The following is a 20,421-nucleotide window of genomic DNA, read 5'->3' on the forward strand; positions in this document are numbered from 1 at the left end:
TAAAAATTAGACAAATTAGGTGTTTCTATTTTTACATTCAGTTTGTGTGTTTGTGATGATGCACAAAGGCCGTCTTTGGCTGAGTAGTGAAACCCCTTGGAGTCCCTGGAGTGGGCCTGGCTCTCAATTCAGTGTGGAAATGGGTGCAGATTAGAGCTTCATTAGTCAAGGCTTCAGCAGCTATGCAGTGCTCTCCCCCTTTTGCATCTTTGTTTCTCTCCTGCAACACACGTGTATTCAAACAGAACAACACATACACATGAGGGGAATTAAAAAGCCTAAAATACAGAAGGTAATGTACAAAAAAAAAACATGCAAACTGTACCTCGCTGTTTTCAGAGACATTTATATTATTTCTATGACTGGGTCCTGTTTTAAATTCAGAATTTTCAAAATGATCAATTACAAAATAAAAAATGTTCTATGCCACCAAATATTCGAGAAAATACTGATAAAATTAAGCATTTTTAATCGCCTGAAAACATTTTAGTGTTGGAAAGAAAACATTCCCTGCTGTGTAGTATGAATGACTTAAATAACCAATGACTGCTCAATTATTTTCATGATAACTAAAAGATGCTGTGACAGAAAGACGTCCCAAGAATGCTAAGAGTAATGCTGCAAAATATATATTTTCTGCATTACAGCTTAAAAATGTACTTCCAGTTGTGCTGCAAAAGGATTGCAGTTTTCTACCACACAGAAGTCAAAAGCAGGAAATATTAAGCTTCGTATTCTTTGTGATAATGTTGTATAAACTTGCGTTTCACAGGGGAGAGGAGGCAGAGGCCATTTTAAAATCTGAGTCCAACTCCAACTGCCTCTCACCATCTTCTTAACATGGCAACAGCCAATGCAAACACACACAGTCGTGTTTTCATGACTTTTGAGGACATTACATTGACCTTCATTTCCTGGAAACTTACCCTCACCATAACCGCTATCAGACGAATGCTAACCCTCACCCTAACCTTAAGTAAACCTATGCTTACCCTAACCTTAAACAAAATCCTCACCCTTAAATGCAATATTCAACGTTATGGGGACACGTGTCCCCACAATGTGTAATCAGATTAATGTCCCCCACGAGACAGGTAACGCACGCACGCACGCACGCACGCACACGGAGTAAAAAAACAGGCTGTCCGCCTGTTTTTATCATTACATTTGCTCTCCATTAGTCATTTCTAAATTAACTGATTTCTTATTTATATTAAGTAAGTTGAGGATTACAGAAAAATGTTTCTCGCATGATGAAAGCTTGGTCATTTGTGAACTTAGCTACATGATCATGGTTGTTGAGTACACCAAAAAAAAAAAAATTGATCAGTGTTTCAGAGCCTTTGCAAAAAATATTAGATTTCACAAATGCATCAGCCTTTCCAGAATACCAACGATTGAAATTAAGATTGCATTATTTCGGGGTTTTTAATAATGCTGATTGTCACGGGACATAATGAGGACTCAAATGCAGACAGTCAGAGTAGTGAACAAAAGGGTTTTAATAACTCATGAAACAAAAACAGGTAATCCAAGGACGAGACAAGGGGGGGAAGTCCGGCAGGACAAGGCAGGGCAAAAACAGGGCAGACAGACTGGGAAACCGGGAACAGGAAGAGCAAAATGGGCGGGTAGGTAGGAAACAAAACAATAATCTGGCAGTGAGTGAGTGAGTGAAAGACAGGGGTTTAAATAGTGACTAGAACAGGTGAGGAGAGTAGTGTGCTGATGAGGGAGAGTGTGACTGGCAGGTGCACTGAATGAACTGATTAGGGACAGGTGAAGGAAGTGAGGAGCTACAGAAAACCACACACAAAACACCCAAGGCAAAGCCTGATTGTGACACTGATCTATTTTAGGTGCTGTTCGTCTTTTATTGTTGTTCCTGCCAAGGATTGTTTAACAGTATACTGTACGCAGAGCATTACATATTCACACAGTTAAGAGTATTCGTATCTGTACATACAGGACAATAATACACTTGCATCGGGAGACAGGAAAAGAGTGGGAGACATCAGAGGGAATGCCGACTGGCTTCACACAACCCTGCATGTTTAAAACGCATGCATAATACAACAGCAAAAGCCTGAGAAAAAGATTGTAGGAGAATGTTCAGGGTCAGTTCCAACACAAAACAGCATTAGAAGGCACAGCATATTTTAGTCATGTTCTTCACTGTGTGTTTGTCTCTGTGTGTGTGTATGTGTGTGTTTCATATTTTAGTAGAAATAATACTGCCAGGAGAAGAGTCTTTATTTCATTCTCATTCTATTGCTCCTTGATTTAAGTTTAGTGCGCATAATACAGTAGTTGCTTCAACCACCCAAATGACAGTGACCTGAGAGGAAATGTCATTAGGTGGTGCTATTAAGCATTTAAATTCCTCCAATGGGCAAAGCAAAATGACACGTTTATATGAATTCCATTGATTTTCAAGGCAAGACTAGTCTGTGTAATATTCATGTGCCAGGATTGGCCAGGTATCCATGCTAGCCGAGGTACAAGTCGTCTGGTTTGTCCAGGTCTTATGCTCTTTTAAGGCTATTTTGATGACATTTTAATACAACAGCAGGCTATCAAACACAAAACTGCAGACTGGTCATTAGAAGGCCAACTAATAATCCCACAGTTGAACTCGGAAGGATATCCTTTCATGCTCGAGGAAGAAATATTACTATAAACACAAAAGCACTGTCTAATGTTAAATTTCTTATGTATAGACATATTCTGTAAGTTCAGTTAGCCTCTGAATACATAGTTATATACAGTAGTCCTAGTTGTTTTTCATGACATAACGCCACTTCCACCATAGAAACAGAGATTTTGCAGAGAAACCGAAACAAAAGAATAAATCCAACCAGGATTACTACATTATTCAGACAAATTCGCTAAATTGCTTCAGGCAGTTTATGAGACAGCCAGCTTGGCCCAAATAGGTATCGAACAGATAATTCACAATCAGCATTGTCTTCTTTAACAATCAGTTTGGAATTAGTTTTTGCAGTTGAATGTCACAGCTGACTTCAGTAATGTATGAGTATGGTTCGCTCTATTCCTCTGTTGTTCAAGTTCGCCATCGAATTTTATTTTGGGACCAAAAGTAGACCGAGATCAGCAAAAACTTTTAATCTATCAAACAGTCTTCCTTCTCAGTTGGTATTACTTTTTTAGGGCGATATATATATATATATATTATAGCTATTTTATAATTTAATAATTTTTCATAAATACACTACATGTATAATAATCAGTTGCTCTGCTTCCAGACCAGCTTGCTTTAAGTAGAGCTTTTATCCAATCAGATTTCACCTCTGTGTCTCTAGGTAAGAAGAGAGGCCCGAGGCCTTCACAATTACAAGTGAATGCCTTTGCAGTTTAAGTGAATGAGGACGATATTGTTGATTGTCATAGTGTTCAACCAATCAGATCTTTAGTTTGACATGTTGGGCATATTCTTTGATGTGCCAGAGCCTTCTAGCTGACCTACAACTACGTGATTGGTCAGTGGGCTAGCCTGACATGTTGGGCGGTGACAATCCCAATATCTGCTGCCTCTGTCGAGCGGACATTTTCAGCCCTCAAACCCATTAAAACGTATTCAAGAAATACAACTGGGGAGGCTCGACTGTCTTCACTGGCGTCCATGACTCGAGAAGGACTTCTTACTGGAACTAAAACGCACGGATGTACTGAACAACCGTGAGATTAAACTCTTTGTTAACAAAGAAAGGAGGACTTTGTCTTTAAATAGTGAACAGCAGCTCTGGTAAGTGAACTGCTTTTGTTTTTACATCTGCAGTAGCTTTAATATGCTTGTTGATATATTATTATTTGTACAACTTGTTTTTATGAAGATGGATTTTTGTTTGGTTTAATATGTGATAGGAACCATTGTTACGTCCAATGTTGCGCTGGGGACATATTTAGCCGGTGCCAGTGCTGCCAACTTGGCGACTTTCTCGCTAAATCTGGCGACTTTCTGAACCCTCTTGGCGACTTTTTTTGTCAAGAGCTACTAGTGACAAATCTAGGGACTTTTTCTGGTGTTATTGGAGACTTTTCTGGTGTTTTGACTCTGACGTGAAAGCACGTACCGTTCTACACTGTCGTGAACGAGCAGCGGGTGCTGCCGTGAGCTGCCCCAAAGCTCTCACAGGCGGTTACTCTCACAGTAGCGTCGCGCTGCAGTCAGAGAAGAGAGGAGACACACTCTCGGCGTATTCATGTATCTGCACTCTGCAGTTAGTGTATTTATAGGTGTTGAGCTTCATTTTTACACGAAACAAATAATAACCGTAGCTGTGGCGTCATAATGAGGTTATTAGGAGGTGGTTCAGCTGCAGGACAGCAGTGAAGGCCCATGTATAAAATGCACGGCCCACTACTGATATACAGTATACAGTATATACGGTATATATATTGTCCTGAAAAAGTGTGAACTGGTGATACTGGTGGGTGTTCCTGGTCAACCCCGGTGGGCAATTGACCCTAATCCAGATGCAGACCGTGCATACAGTACATCATAATAATCATGCTTGCTCCTGATTCTGTGGGCCATGCTGGATGCCTCACCCTCAAGCACAGTAAAGGTGACATAATCATATTCAAGCTATAAGGCCCTGATGTACTTTTTTGTATTTTCTGCTTTAGTTGCAGTGAATCTTATCTCTCCTCAGCTCTGAGGTTGACAACCCTAATGCAATTTAACATATAGTAGAGTAGTGTTAAATCTTTGTTGTCTGTTGTGGGTATGTAATAATGAATACTGCAAACAATGTATATTTAGGGATTCATAACAGGGATATCTACTTGTGCGCTATTTAATCCTAAAGGAAAAGTCATTTTTGAAGTTATTGTGGTTGAGAATTTCAGTTTTCAGAACTCAGTGCTATAAAACAGTAATTCGTGAACCAAAAGACATTTTAGCCTCTTTGTTCTCTCTGTTTGGCTTTTGAAAACAACATCCCTATATTATTAATCCTGTCATGCTTGCTGTAAAACTTTAAGGCTTCTGAAAGTTATCAGCATTCTTTTCCAGGGTTAACCCGCAAAACACTGCCAACCAAATGCCTTTGAACATCAATGAAGGTGACCCCTGGACAGCAGGGGTTGTAATGGCAATGCTCTAAAAGCTGTTTAACTGAAAATTAAATGATTCTGCTTTATTGTCGTTGAGTTCTTCTTTCAAATCGTAATTTTAGAAATAGAGTTGAGGATAATGATGGAATACATGATGTGTTTTGTATTTGATTTCCCATAAAAGAAGGTTATCTCAGAGCCAAGGCAAGATGAGCGCTGAGGACTGTGTAGGCCAAGGCCAGAAGAAATCACTGGCCATGATTTGCATTGCTAATGAGAAAGACCTTTATAGGACCTCCACTGGAATCTAAAATCTACTTTTCACTTTTATAATCAAATCTGTTATAATAGCATTATAATACCTTACACCTTAGATGTGTATTGGTGTTATTGGTTTGATTTCACAGTTTACTGTTAATGACTCTTTTGTAATTGCTCATGTTTGCCTCCTCTGCCCTATTCACAACAATCCTCTAATAGTGCATTCACTGTATGTATGCGGGAAAAAGGGATAAGTGGCGTCACACTCTATCCCTCTATCCGTCACTATTTATAGCCCAAACAATTAAGCTGAGAAGACCTTCATTAGCCTGCTGCTATTCAGCAGGACCCTGAGTCGCCTTGCCAGCCAGCTAAACAGGTGTTCCTTAATAATCACTGCTGAATTGCCAGCAACACTGGTTTGCGATCTTCCTTCCATATGTTTCAAGCTGTTGGCAGTCCTCTGCTGAGAAATGAATGACTTTCTAAGCCTCATTACAATATCTTACAGTACACAGGTGGCTGTTGGCTGACAGTCTGACCCTCATACAAGACAAACTGGCAATGCTTGTGACATTCAGCCACTGTATTAATCTAACATATATCACAGTGTGTATTTACATCACAAGTTACTATGTCAACAGCATTATAATATTAAGTTATTTTCATTTCTGTACTCCAACTGGGCTGTATTTCTCGACAGTAGCTGTGCCAAAGGCCAGGAGATGAGAGGCTGCCAGAGGTTTTGTAAATACTGTGGTGGCATGCCACCATTCGGTCTAACTATGCTTCTGTTCATTTGTTAATGCAAAGAGCATTGATAAAATAATATCACTATGGGTTGTATATTAAAGGGTTGTTTTTGGTCCTGTAATCTTAATTTTCCACCCTACCATAACTGCACATGCATGCGTTGTGATAAATATATGAAAGCCCTAAAAGGCAAGATGTATATGTAAAAAAATGAAGTTAAATTAACTTTTCTTTTTTATATAAAAAAATTAATAAAAATAGATTCAAACTATTTCACAAATGCCTGTGTTACAGGTACCGACTGGTACTAAATAGACAGATGACAAATAAACGAAACAGGGCAGCTTCACTCCTGTTTGTTTAGCCTCGCTCAACACAATTTAATGTATTCAACATATGCAAAACTATTTGACATCATTAATACATTATTATATTGTATCTCATGGGAAAAAGACCTCCAAAAATACTGACAATAATACAGTCACACACGTTGTCTATTTCCACATTTCTTAGTGTACGTACTGAGTTATAAGTTATGTTGGCTCAGTTAACCAAAGTAAAATAATAGCAATAACTTCTACACTTCTAGGTTGCCTCATGTAAACAAAAACTAAAACCTAGTTTACCGCTAATATTAGTACATGGCCATTCAGTGCACGAGTATACAGTTTTATGTTCAGCATTTTAACAGTTATACACAACAGCAGAATATTACAACCGAAATGTTCATTCTCCCTCAGCAGAATGAGGAAAACAATGAACAGATGTAGAGCAGAGGAAGGTATAAACATCTGCATTTGTGTAAAGAGAAATTGTGGAATTTTAAAACCTGGGTATTATTTCCATAATTGTGGTCATTCTGACTATGGGTATTTTTTACCTTTGCACATCCACGTTGTAAATATTCAGGGGAAGCAAGCATCTTGACTCTGTTCCTTTCCCATTACAAAACTGTCTGCTGCTTTTAAAGAGGATGAGAGGAGTTAATGTGATTGGACACTACGAAAGCCTGCCCAAACTCCATCTGCTGATAATGTATTCCTCCCACTAACAATGTATTCATCCTGCTTCAGCCCCTGTTTTCCAGATTGTACTCCCTGCCAGGATTGTGCTCAACTCTGGTTACCAAAATTAGATGGCCACATCCACTTGCACATTCTCTCTGAGTTTGTACTTGCTTTTACTTTTGCCAACGGCCAATTTTAGTAATAATTAAGTCACTCATTGTCAAATATTTCATAAACAACAATACTCTGATAAAGGCTTGGTGGCAGAATGCATAAGCACATCTCTATTGTGATGTGAGCCAAATAAACAAGTGCAATGGGAGCATTGTGTCCTCCTTGACTTGGAAATCTGGGATGTGCAACCCTTTCACATTATTTTGGGGAATATGTTCATTGGATTTTGTGTTTTGCACCCCTTTAGATAATTGCATTGTTGAGGCACAATCTGCTTTTCCAATACAATTCAATAAACAATCTTTTTACAATTGTCTACCTTTGTACTGTTTGGCTTTCTTTTTTTTTAAATACAGATGAATAGTCAGTCTGTATGTCTGTGGGTAAGCCACTTGTGTTAGTTCCTATGCAAATCAGTAAAACACTGTTATTATTAAGAATTGGAAAATAATGTGGCTTTACTCTAAAATGATAGAATTGACAAATGCAAGCCCCATTAAATGTGTTTTTCTGCTAAATCAACAGGAGAATTTATGCCATAGGGAATTCAGATCATCTCTTACACACCTCATTTTGCTTCTTCTGGCTGACTTAACACACTTGTCAAGTAAGCTTGTATTGTATTGCCATATTACGCTACATTTCTATGTTTTTCTGCACTTTTTTTCAAAGCTTGCTTGAGTGCTCATCATCCCCAGAGCCCCTGTGTGTATCACCTACTGTCAAAAAGTAAACAGAAGTTGTAGGTTTGAGTATCTGATGCCACAGTTCCTCATAATATATTTGTGTTTCACCGCCCACATTTTGTATTTCTTCGTCTTTTAAAAATATCTTGAACATCAGAGAAAGAGCCATTACCAGTATTAAGTGATTTCTCCCACTATTATAGGGTGATATTTCCATTCTTTCGGTCACTATCTACCTGCACCATTACACCAATTTAAATAGAGTTGTCAGTCTGCAGTCTCTGTGTAATTATGATGAAATACTAATTAGGGAAGACCTGACCTGTGCTGACATGCCCACGCTCTCAAATGTCTACTCCAGATGGCAGCAGGGACAAAGGATGAATGAGGAAGAGACAATTTTCAGGCTTGTCTGCATTAGCATAAGGAGGACCTGTCGTAATAGCGTCATATTCTAAACATGTAGAATTTGGTTTAGATTTCAAATTAGCAATCTTGCCAAAAGATTATGTCTGTTGAAGTGAACCAAGTTAGAGGATTGCAACAGGGTTGGGATTCTGCAGGTGGTTCGGGACCCAACAAAATTGCTGCGGGTACAGTACATTTTACTTTCGGAGGATGACAGCAGGTAATCAACATCATCATCACAATGGGATGGAATTTTAGAGGCTCTTATCTCAGAGTTTAACGATGCTCTTTTTCCTTTTTCGATGCAAGGTTCCAAGGATAGGGGATGTCATATGTTTTATAGATTGTAAGGCCCCCCGAGGCAAAATTGTGATATGTGAAGGCTATACAAACAAAATTGGGTTGAATTGAAATATTCTGTCAAGTAAACAGCATATATACAAATAAAGTTTCCATTGAGCAAAAACACAAGGCATGGACATGTGTCTTATTTTCACTTCAGGATTGAGCTGACCACCCAAGACATTGTCAATAGTGGCCAATTCTGCAATACCTCGGATTACCTTCAAGCACAGAATTTAACATCTAATGACAACATTTTTTTGAATTTTCGCTTTCTACAATATCTACACATGACCACTACAGTATGGTTAAGAATAAAGAATGGTCTTCGTCACGACAAATAACATTATGGTTAGGGTATGCTTGAGATTAGAAAAATAACACACTTGTTTAGGGTTATGGAAAGTTCAAGGTTGAGGTTAATGTAAACAAAAACTTTTACCGACACTTCAGACAGGCACCTAATAATACATGGTATATGCTCCCCCACCCTGACCTCCAAGCCCTTACAATCTGCCTTGCTACTTTATGGTCTCACTCCTCACGCCTGTATTGGCTCTGAAGGTTAACACTCAACGTTAATTGTGAACACAATTTGATGAAACTTCATGTGTCATCTGGTAAAACACATGATCTAAGTCCAACTAATCCTTTTTTGATTGAAACAACAAATGCTTAACTCAATTTTCTTGTTGTCAAAACATTTCACTCGCACACACCCACGCTCATGGTGGTGCTAGAAGAAAAATCAGAGGAACACCAAAGTCGGTAGGATTCATCCTCAAAAGACCGTGGATTTCAGCACCAAATTTCGTGCCGATATATCTGGTAGATGTTGAGAAATGTTGCAGGATATATTTTTAAAAAAAGAGACGTTGGTGATGCCAAAGGAAATCCAAGGAAGTACCAAGGTCAGTAAGATTCACCTTTGGGAGACAATGGATGACTGACAAAATGTCATTGCAATCCATCCAAAAATTGTTGAGATGTTTCAGTCCAAACCAAAGTGGTAGACAAATTGAATGATTGTCTGACTGACAAATCAACATTGCCATCCCTAGAGTCATGCCACTGGCATGGGTAAAAGGTGTCTATAAACTGTACTCCTCCCAAGCAGGACCCCATCAGTAAGTGGTTTGGGGAAGTAATCTGTTACCGGGTTGTGCCCTTGTCATAGTTTTTGATAGATGCAGAAGCCTAAACATATTTGCATTTATTGTCGGAAAATCAACATGGATGCGAAATTGAGTTTGCCTGGATAACGGAGATGCATATGTGGATAAGTGTAAATCAAATAGTAAAAATGATATCTGGATACAATACACAATAAATGACAAGCATTTATGTGCTTTTAGATTGTGAGTCATGATCAGCTTGTCAAACGTTCCTCACTTGAAAATGTTCAGTACTCTCCTTGATCATTGACAGAAAACAGCCACACATGCAGCAGGTGCAAGTATGCAGAACATAGACTTTGTGAAACATACCAAATTTGACGAACACAACATTACAGGAGTTGTCAGTGAGGTGGATATGAGCCTTTTATCTCAGGGTCCACGACTCTCAGAGAGACATATCAGTGCATGAATACCTTTTGCAGTGACAGAGACATTCAAAGCTTCCAGTATAAACTCCCCAAACGTCTCTGCACCTGTTCCACTATGCAACTGCCAATCTGGCGAGGACAACATCATCAGCAAGGCATAGAAAAGAGGAGTGAAGAGGTCAGTTCTCTATTTCGCCATGTCTGTCTGCAGCTCCCTGTCAGCATGCAATACCTGCCGCTGTACCGTTCACCAGGGAGAGTGCAGTGCATAGATAAGCACCGAGATGTACAAAGAATTATCCACAAGTCTAGGTCTGACGAGACAGTTACAAAGTGAACTGCACATGTCATGAAACTCAGGTCAAACGTCTGCTGGGTGATTTAATGACACACTAACCACAGACACACAATTTACCTTTTTATCAATTTAGTACTTAAGAGAAAATATTTCACTGTAAGCAAAGAGGCAGCGAGAAGTCCCATTTAATATATGAATCGCCATACACTGACAGTTTGTGTTTGTAATAATTCAGTTTTAGTACAACTCGTTTCATATTTTTGGAGTCATCGTAGTTGTCATCAGTGCTAGGAATGTTGAGATATTGCTTTAAAGTAGACTGATGAGGCAGGAAACATCTGCAGTCAGATGATGGTACATGTTTTCAACAAGAGCTGCAACTAATGATTATTTTCTTGATTAATCATTAGGTTTATAAAATGCCAGAAAATAGAATTTAATTAAATTAAATAGTGAAAATATATATATATATATATAAATCATATATATCTAAGGAATTAGTCGATTAATCATAATTTGATGTGTTTTTGCAGCAAATGTATTTGAAATACTTGGTCTGAAGGTATCAGTGTTGTAACATGAGTACACAGTAGATATAGGTAAAAGCCAGCTGTGGCTCACTCTAGAGGTCCACCGGTGTGCTCCTGTTTCCCACTTGTTTTTGATGCTGTTTCTATTGTTTTCCTTGTTCAATATTATATAGCACATATGCTTGCTACTGAGACTAATGTTTTTGGTGTGGGATTTGTGCTGGATTAAGCTTCAAAAGAATGGCTGACAGTCTATTGTTCAATGCTGGCATGCTCCATTCCCCATGAGGCTGCTGTTTTAGTGCAGTTTTGTTTCGTTAGAAGAAAAAATAAATATATATATTATGCAATCCTGTATTATTTTTGCCATAGTGTGTAGAGTATGCAGTTGGAGCCATACTAGCTGATGGCTAAACAGTGCAAACTGAGAAAAACAACCCATGTGTGACAAGTATAACATTATGCTGAGCTGCCACAATCATTCATGTATTCAAATCAGGCAGACATGGTGTTGTTTACCACAATGACATGCGACACACATCCTTTCATGATGAATGAATCAAATTCTGCCTACTTTTTCAAGTGATCCCGTCTTGATGGAAGGACTTTATCAATCGGACTAATTGAAGTAAGTTTGCTCTGATTTTGATGACGCATATAATTTCATTATGCATGGATAAATGCTTTTTCTAATATCTTAATCAGCAGCAATTACCAGCCTTTCATCATCACCTCACTGCTTCAAGAATCACAAGTGGCATGAAGGGTTGTGCACACATGGCTCATCACCACATGGTCTCTCAGGGGTACGGCACTTGTCCAGCATCTCAGAGGTCTTGATTGCCTACAAACAGATGATGGTGTAATCTAAATGTGTGTGCCATACTCCGTCTTATCTCAACAGGCTTGTGGGTGATAGAGAAGTGTGATTGCAGTAAATAGGAACCGCCCACCACCAGTACTCCAGTCCTCTAGGACACAGGCCATCAGTGTTTGGTGTACTTGATTCTCAGTCTAGTACTTCACAGTTTCAGTAATGTGCAATTACAGTTGATACAGTTAGTTAGGCTAGGTAGCAGCGAGAAAGATACAGGGACCTGTGATCAACGTCAACTGGCCTGGATATGGATCACATGCCTTTTTCATGAACCAATAAGATGGAATGGAGGTAGTGTTTTCCAGCTGAGACACTGTTCAGCTCTCTAAGGGACAAGTCATTTATTTTGAAACCCAAGCAGTTAATCTCTCACACAGAGGTCCAAGCATGCACATTGTAATCGTTGAAACAATTTGCCTTCCACAACCAACATCAATACATATTCCATGCCTAGTGTTGCATTTAGTGATAATATTGTACACGCTAAATATCGTGAGATATTCAGATACACTTTGATCTGTTCTATTTTAAACTGTTGTGTGTGCTCCAACATGCATGGCAGTGTAGGAATTCAATTCAACAAGCTCTATGCAGCCACAAACTGCAGAGAACTCGGAAAGACAAGCTAAACGTCTGTTTCCTCTACATATCTGGACACAACTGTTAAACACAAGCTCTCAGACCCGGAGCAATGCATTCTGCTGATGTCCACACAGAGGAAATCAAGTCATTCCTGACAGGTAACATGATTACTCTTGCAGAGGGGAACTGTAGCTAAGCAACACAATTACAACAAGCTGATTTTGGTGAAAAAGCCTCGCCATGCATCAGTTAGCCTGTCAATGTTCTGCTACTGTGAGTGTAAGACATCAAATCCTGCAGGCTGGGATGCAAAGATGACAGAAAAACTGGCTCGTTGAAATAAAATAGAATCAGAATATTGCAATCCAGTTTCCGTGGGTAATAAATGTCTGAATTTGAATAGATAACAACACTCTCCACATTGTTTTTCACTAATATATCAGGTGTTAATGCCAGAAACGGGTAATGATATTCAGCAGTTGTCTGTTTAACAGTCAGAATGTGTGTGTATGAAAGTTTGAAAGTTGTATTACTCACCAGTGCATTTCACATCTTAGTCCTGGCCTTCCCACTGGAGAATTGCACAAGAATCACCAACAGTGGAACTGAAGCAAAAGAGAATTTTGTTGTCCTCTTACTAAAGCAAATTTACTTAGTCTTTGCTTCCTATCCACATTGACCAAAAAACTCAATAGCCATACAGAAAAAAAGGAGAAAAACTGTGGCCTATTTGGAGGACAAGTTGTCATATGAACTCCTCAATGCCAATAACTCTCCTGACTTCTTTCCACTGGCTGAGAAAAAGAGCTGTGAGATAAAACGCTTGGAGATCGCAGAGGAGTACTCAGGAGATTTGCATAATGTGCAGAATGCCTCTTGAGTCTTCTGCTGGTACCAACGTCTGACCTGTAGAGACCGGCGCTGATTCTCATTCAAGCCACGCTTTCCCTTGGCATAAATACCCCTTCAAATCAAGACAGAAGAAAAGGGTAATAGATGAACTGGAGAGTATCAGGAGGAAAAAGGAACTGATATGCTCCGAGGCAAAGCTGGAAAAGCCAACATGGTATTCCAGGAATCATATTGCTGGTGGCATTGGAGAGGTGTTGGTGTGTATTCCCTGTGCCTCCGCCTCTTCGTGTCCACCTCGTATCCAGCTGTGTTGGAGGCACTGAATGATAGAGCTGTGTTGCTGCCGCCGCTGCTGCTGCGTCCTTCCTGCTACAGCAGCAGTCTCTACTCAAATAAATGCCTGGTCTGTCACAGTTCTCTGCTGCAACACATTAGATTCATCCTTCCTCTCTCTCATACACCCCCTCTCTCTTTTTGCCCTCCTCCCTTGCTCACTCTTCTTCGCTTACTTGCACTCAGTCACACGTGAGGAGACAGAGTGGGAGCCTAGAATACAAATGGGATGTCTTCCTTAATAAAGATGCGTTTGTGCTCCCCAAATTTGATGATTTGTTTTTTTTTGCAAAAAGTGGATGGATGGATTAGATGTGGTCTCTTGATCTGCCTTACCTCCAATGGACTGAGCTGTCTGTAAGTGTTTGCTGCTAGGGACTGGAGATTATTTCTATCAAGAAGAAACAGAGGAAGCAAAATTAAGAGTTGTGTTTCTGTTGACAAATACTGGTTTGATTCTGTGTGTATGCTAGTTTTGGAATTTGGGCATCCCGCTGGGAAAAAAACACAAATAAACTCAACACAGCCGTAACCACAAAACAAACTTAAAATACACATTCAATTAATATTTAATCTGGAATATGGACTTGGAAACTATGGAAGGAACCTATATTGTCTTTCCATAAAAAAAAAGCATGCGCTAAATTAATTATTTGACGAACATCTTTGAAATAAAAAATCGTATCAAATTAAAAAACAGAAATCTTCATAGATTCATAATCGGTAAAAACAATACTATAATTAAAGGTAGCAGCCTCTTTGAGTGTGAAGCTTTTATCAGTATTTTGTTTACATGTTAATGATTTGTAATCACTCAAATGAAAACAATAACACAGAGATCATGATAGTTGCATTTCAAGACAACACAGCTGTATAACGTGCTGGACAATACTACGACTAATACAATTGGTCTACATTAATCAAACCTAGTGTCTGGAAGTCTAGCTACGTGGAAATGGCATCATGTTCAGTCACTGAATACAGAAAGCAAAGGTGGTATCAGAATTCTACAGTGAATTCTGAAAAAAATGTTCTAAGGAGCTGATGCCAGTAAAGATGGATCATAAAGGTGGGAAACATAGTCATGGTTGCGACACTCGTTAATTCCACGGCGTTGGCCAAGATAACTAACAACAGGTGTAATTTACACGCTGACGGGCAAATTCACAAACAATGGATTGCAGCTGCTAATTGCTCCATAAATACGTATCACTTGCAACAGCTATCTGCCCCATCTCAAGGTCCGATTCACAAAAGACATTGCGCTAATGATATTACAGCACAAATAAACCCATAACGTTTTGCAGCTGAGTTAATAGCCCTTTTTTGCACAGGGGGAAAATTGTAGACACAGTAGGAAAAATGGCAAAAGAAAAAAGAAAAAAATGAATTTTCCGACTGCGACCTATAGGTCCTGACCAATGAGGTGCACAGGAATTCCTCAGAACTTCAGGCAAGGACTTAAACAACAGAGAGAAACTGTATTTGGGATTTAAAATTACAGTCCGTCAGTGCTGTTAGTGTTTTCAAACATACACATTTAGGCAGGATTTAAAGCAGACAAAAGAAAATGATGCCATGATCACTGGAAAGTGTGGGCGTGACACCCTTTATAAATGCGATTCAATTACTACCAAATATCTGAAGACGTTATTTATTTCACTGTAACTATGTGTGGCTATTAACTCAGGTTACTTGTTACTTTGCAAATACAATTAATAACACAAATGCAAGAGTACCTTAACTTAAGTAAACATTTGAACATATACTCTGTTACAAGTAAATGCCATAACACTGTGGTATTGCAATTTTGTGCTTATTGTAAACACAACATCTTAATATCAACATATCCAACACCACTGGCAACAAAGCAAATACTGTAGGCTATATTCGTATAATAGGTGGTATTTTTCACTAGAAAATAAAATACCATAGTAAAAATGAAATTACTAAAAATGTAAAATTCACTGTAGGTCAGTAATGATGATAATGCTATATCATCGAACAAAACAAATAATTAGAAACTGCACTGTCCAAACCAATTATAAATTGTGTTTCTATAGCGGACAACTTGCGCCCTCGCGCCCTAGCGCCCTCTATTGACCAGCCGCCACTGTATCTGACAATATTAAACATTACATCGAATTATACATTACAGGTAAACAAAAAAAGGAATAATTTCTTTATTTGTTTTCCTGTAATGTATTATTATTCCATGCTTCAAATAAGGATAAGAAAGACCTCCTTCTGTTTCCTCCTTTCCTTTGTCAGTCCTGACCATTTCACATGTTGTGTTGATGTTCGACTCTGGCTAAAAATAGCTTCCTTTGAGAATCTATGGCATCAGAATTTTATAGTACTACGAGCAGGCATGCAAATGTACATGTACATCTCTTCAGGTTGGTGTTTGCTATAGTAAATTTAGACAAATTTTAAACTAAAGTGAAACAGCCGTATAGGTGGACCTTGGGTGTGTAAGGCTTTCAATCAATGCCATAGAAACCATCAGTTTTTCTTTTACCCAAACAATAGGTCGGGTGGCTTATTGTTGTTAAGAATGTTCTAACACATACCTCCTCACAGAGAGTGGAGTTGTTGTTGCCTCATTGCCACAAGAGAAAAGTGGACCAAATGTCAATGACTTTTATGTTCTGTTCAGACGTATGATTACATGTGTCCTCATTGGCAATGCTATTCACATTCAGTCAAGCTTAAATCAACACACACACAAGTTAGACTTGCCTCTTACAGCTGTTTATATTTTTACGAGATATTTTTTCCATATCATACGAAAGATTCTACAAACTGCACTCCCTGCTGAAAAATTCAGTCCTCGAACATGCTACCATCAGATTGTTAAATCCCCTTTGTAGGCACAATAAATGTTTATTTTCTCCCTGTACTAATTACTTATTAGTAGGACACATATGTTTTCCCTTAAGTGGTCCCCCCCATTTTCTAAATTAATTACATCAGAGGTTCAAAGAAATGGTGGAAATGCTAATGTGGCCCACTAAAACCACTGCTGTAGAAGCAGGATAATTCAGGTCAGAGGAGAGCAGTTTGGGGAACCACATCCAGACTCATTCTGCCAGTAGAGGAGGAGTACAGATCAAGCTACATGCGTATGCAGAGCCAGATGTTTTAAGATCATCAACACCCAAATGCTGCTGGCCTTTGACAAGATCTTGCAATCTCGACAAATTACCCTCATTACTTCCCATTTTTAATGGTCAGTATTGGGGGTTATGTCTAGGATAGGATTTTTGAGCTTGCCAGTGATTCAGTGCAATCAACACTGTACTGTTTCACTTTACTATTATTACAGTCAAATAACAAAACTTGATTCAATAAGAATATTACAAAGCGTAATATGAAGTAACGCTTACTGGTTTTCACACATTTAGAGATACAAAAAAGACACTTCCCTCCTGATGTTGTTCAAACAGATGTCCTAAAGTCGCTGGATGTGCAGCCGTAAAGACTGTCTCACTGCTACAGCATGACAATGTATTAATCACATGTTGTGGCCTGCAAGTGACAGGGAGAGAATGCACTGAGTGAAACAAGGACCTCAGAGGGGATTTGCCAGCAGGCCCGTCCCTTCAAATGGCATGTGATGATAACCTCCTTGTCTTCTGCACAGGGATTAACAACCAGGCGGCTGTATGGATGGATATGCTCTGGTGGTGTGCTTGGACTTGAGAGGCATAGAGGTCAGAGTCTATCTAAACAGCAGATGGTTTGTTGGGCCTCTTTGGGAGTGTGCGAAAATGGATTGAACACACAAATCAAAGTATGCATATGATCACTCTGCATATAAACTGTAACAGAGGCCAGTTGTAGGAAACTACATGAATGCACTGGAATCTGATACAAATCTTACACAAGTTTGAATCCTCAGCGCACAAACGGGAATATAGAGTAAAAAACATAATATTGCACTAAAATATTGGGTAAAGTATTTATATGAGTGTAGTCAGACAGTTCTAGTAGAGCACAGCAGTGCTAATTACACAGACTAAAGCTATTGGCAGCTCAACAATAAGAAGAATGCAGCCTTCCTCCAAACTGCACCAATAACAAACTTCTAATAACAGCTGACATTGAACCACCAGCAGACATTCACTATATAGACATTTTGCTTTTATAATAAAAAAGATTAGAAGCTAGGCCTTGTCTGTCAAAAAAAAAAAAAAAGGAGAAATGTTGAGTGTCACCTCATTGTGATGTAGCAGAGGACCATTCTGTTAGGGAAAGACCAAAAATACAGCTGGGTTTTCAAAAGATATGCTCCTCTGAGCTCCATATTTCCAATATCTGGGGTATAAACAATCATATCAGACAAGACAATCATTAAAGAAGGGGTTGAATTGAAACAAGTGTGTTTATTCATCATTAATACAGAATGAAAGACAGAAGTTGAATGGCATCAGATGAAGATCACAGCCAAACACATTAACACATTTTCAAACAAAATGTGTAAACCTTAAAGTGAAATGCACAGCTAGCATCAGTGCAGCTAGCATATTTTTTATACTCTTAAGTACAGAGCATAAAAAAGATATTGTGGCGTTCCACACATTTCATTGTGGAATTAATCTTGGGCAAATAAATCACATCCAAAGTATGTTCAAAATATCGAGTTGTTAGCTGAAATTTGGAACTTGGATTTGTTATATAAATACACTGATTCAACGACAAACCAAAAAAATGTAATAAGACGCTTAAGAGGTTTACTATTACTGTAAAAACAATAACTTTAAGTATTCTACAAAAATGAGGGTACAGTCCATTACAGTGTTGGAGGTCTTTGTAAACTGTGTATTTCATTGGTACATATAAGGTAGTAAACCCAGGGATTCCAAGGTAATTAAAACAATAACAAATCTCTATCTGCAATGTGTTAAATGTTTCACACACTGATTTACTCTGAAATACTCTCCTTTTCTATAGCTCACCATGGTGAGACATCACTGATGTTAAAAAATGAGGTTGTTGTGCGTTTTGTAGTCTCTGTCTAATACAACATTGCTGAAGTTAGATATCTTGAGGTGTAACAAACAGTAGTGTAATGATAAGCTGATATGGAATAAAGACAATCAAAGTAGACAATGAAGTGTTTGTAATGTTCTATAAGTCACTCGATTTCTAATCTTGAGAAGTAAGCAAAGGGCATATGCAGAATATTATCCCTTGAGTTACCTAAGGCTTACTGAAAAAAAACAACTTCAAATCCTTGTGTAAGACGCTGAAGATCTGTTGAATATTGCAGCACAACAGCAGTACATACGCTGACTTCTGATGTACAATACCGTCAGTGAGACAGAGGAAACTGCATATGCATTAGGCAGATGGATGTGTTATTTTTCTCCACTTCTCTTTTTTTTTTAAACAATACCACATTTTAGACATGTTTAATGTGAATGAAGGGTTTTACTCCCACAACTATTTAAAGGTACAATGTATAAGATATGGCCAGAATATTAGTTTAAACATTCAAAAAATGAACCAACATTACCAAAAGAATATGTTACAGCATTGACGTTATGTCAAAGACATCAATGTACAGTGTTGCAGTGATATCTACTTAAATTAGCATGCTAACCGACTAGCCCAGGCACGTCTTGTCTTGTAATATAACTTGTTCCTTGAGAGGCGATAGTGAGTCACTGTCATACTAGACTGCCCTCAGTTTAGAGAGGCTTGTCAATAATACATCCAGGGAGTTCTGATGTTTGTGCAGGCTGAATTTAAGTTGCTGACTGGGGGGTCCGTCTTCCAGAGCTGCAGAGTCTCTGCCCGTCAGGGTAGTTTCCTGGCCGTGGGGAAGATAAGAAGACGGGGCAGGTTGTTTTCTCATTTCTGCCACTTTGGATTTAATCCAATAAACAAACGGACCATACAGCCCCCAGTTAGTGGCACAGTAAACACAAAGATGCCGCTCGTGAAGATTATAAGATAGTGTTATTTTGACCGGCTCTCAGCAGTTTGTAGCCGTTAGGTAGTAGACGGCTTTTTTTAATAACCGACGACTGTTTGGACCCAGTGGTAGAGGTGAAATGCTGCCTCCCCCCCATTTCTTTGGAACAGGTGGCTTGGCATCACACATTGCACCTTTAGTTTCCTTCAAAATTAAATAATACAAGCAGTCAAATACAAAGTGAATCATGAACCAACCTCAATTTTGTCAATGCCCAAACTTGTATTGTTGCTTCTGATGACTTCATTAAAGTAAATAAATGTAACTTTGATTCAGTTCAAAAGTGCTGAAAAAATGTCATTTTTGCAAATTGTGAATGTCTTCGTTACATAAATAAATACTATAAAAGTGTAACATGGCAGCATTTAGAGTTTTGAATTAAGAGTAATTCATGCTGTCCGTAAAGTAAACATGATCCTTAAATGCATTTCCTTTGTGATACAGGCCAACATCCATACTAATTCCATGCATAAAAACACTCTGAAGTCTAACCAACGCCGCAGTAATATCACTTCAGTTATCTCAGTTAGCCAAATCCAGTGAACATCTTTGTCCAAGTCTTTGTCACAGGAAACAAGTCCAAAAGGTGCTCAATACAGAATTCAGTGCCTACCTATTGCCTCCACACGGCTTGCAAACATGGAGACGGCTGAGCCAGCATGTAGCATATAACAGTACTACCAGCATGAACAATGCAAGCAATGCAAAGG

General features: G+C 38.7%; 1 protein-coding gene across 1 annotated transcript in view; it reads right to left on the reverse strand.

The window, feature by feature from the left end:
• lrrc4ca (leucine rich repeat containing 4C, genome duplicate a) overlaps positions 1 to 13,821 on the reverse strand; it is a 135,189-nt gene extending 121,368 nt beyond the window's left edge. Inside the window, exon 1 of the mRNA XM_031862258.1 lies at positions 13,081 to 13,821. The gene's annotated coding sequence lies outside the window, so the exon portion shown is untranslated. The remainder of the gene's footprint in view (positions 1 to 13,080) is intronic.
• Between the last annotated feature and the right edge of the window lie 6,600 nt (positions 13,822 to 20,421).

This window comes from Anarrhichthys ocellatus, unplaced genomic scaffold (assembly GCF_004355925.1).
Source record: "Anarrhichthys ocellatus isolate YVR2014 unplaced genomic scaffold, GSC_Weel_1.0 scaffold2, whole genome shotgun sequence".
Lineage (NCBI taxonomy): Eukaryota > Metazoa > Chordata > Actinopteri > Perciformes > Anarhichadidae > Anarrhichthys > Anarrhichthys ocellatus.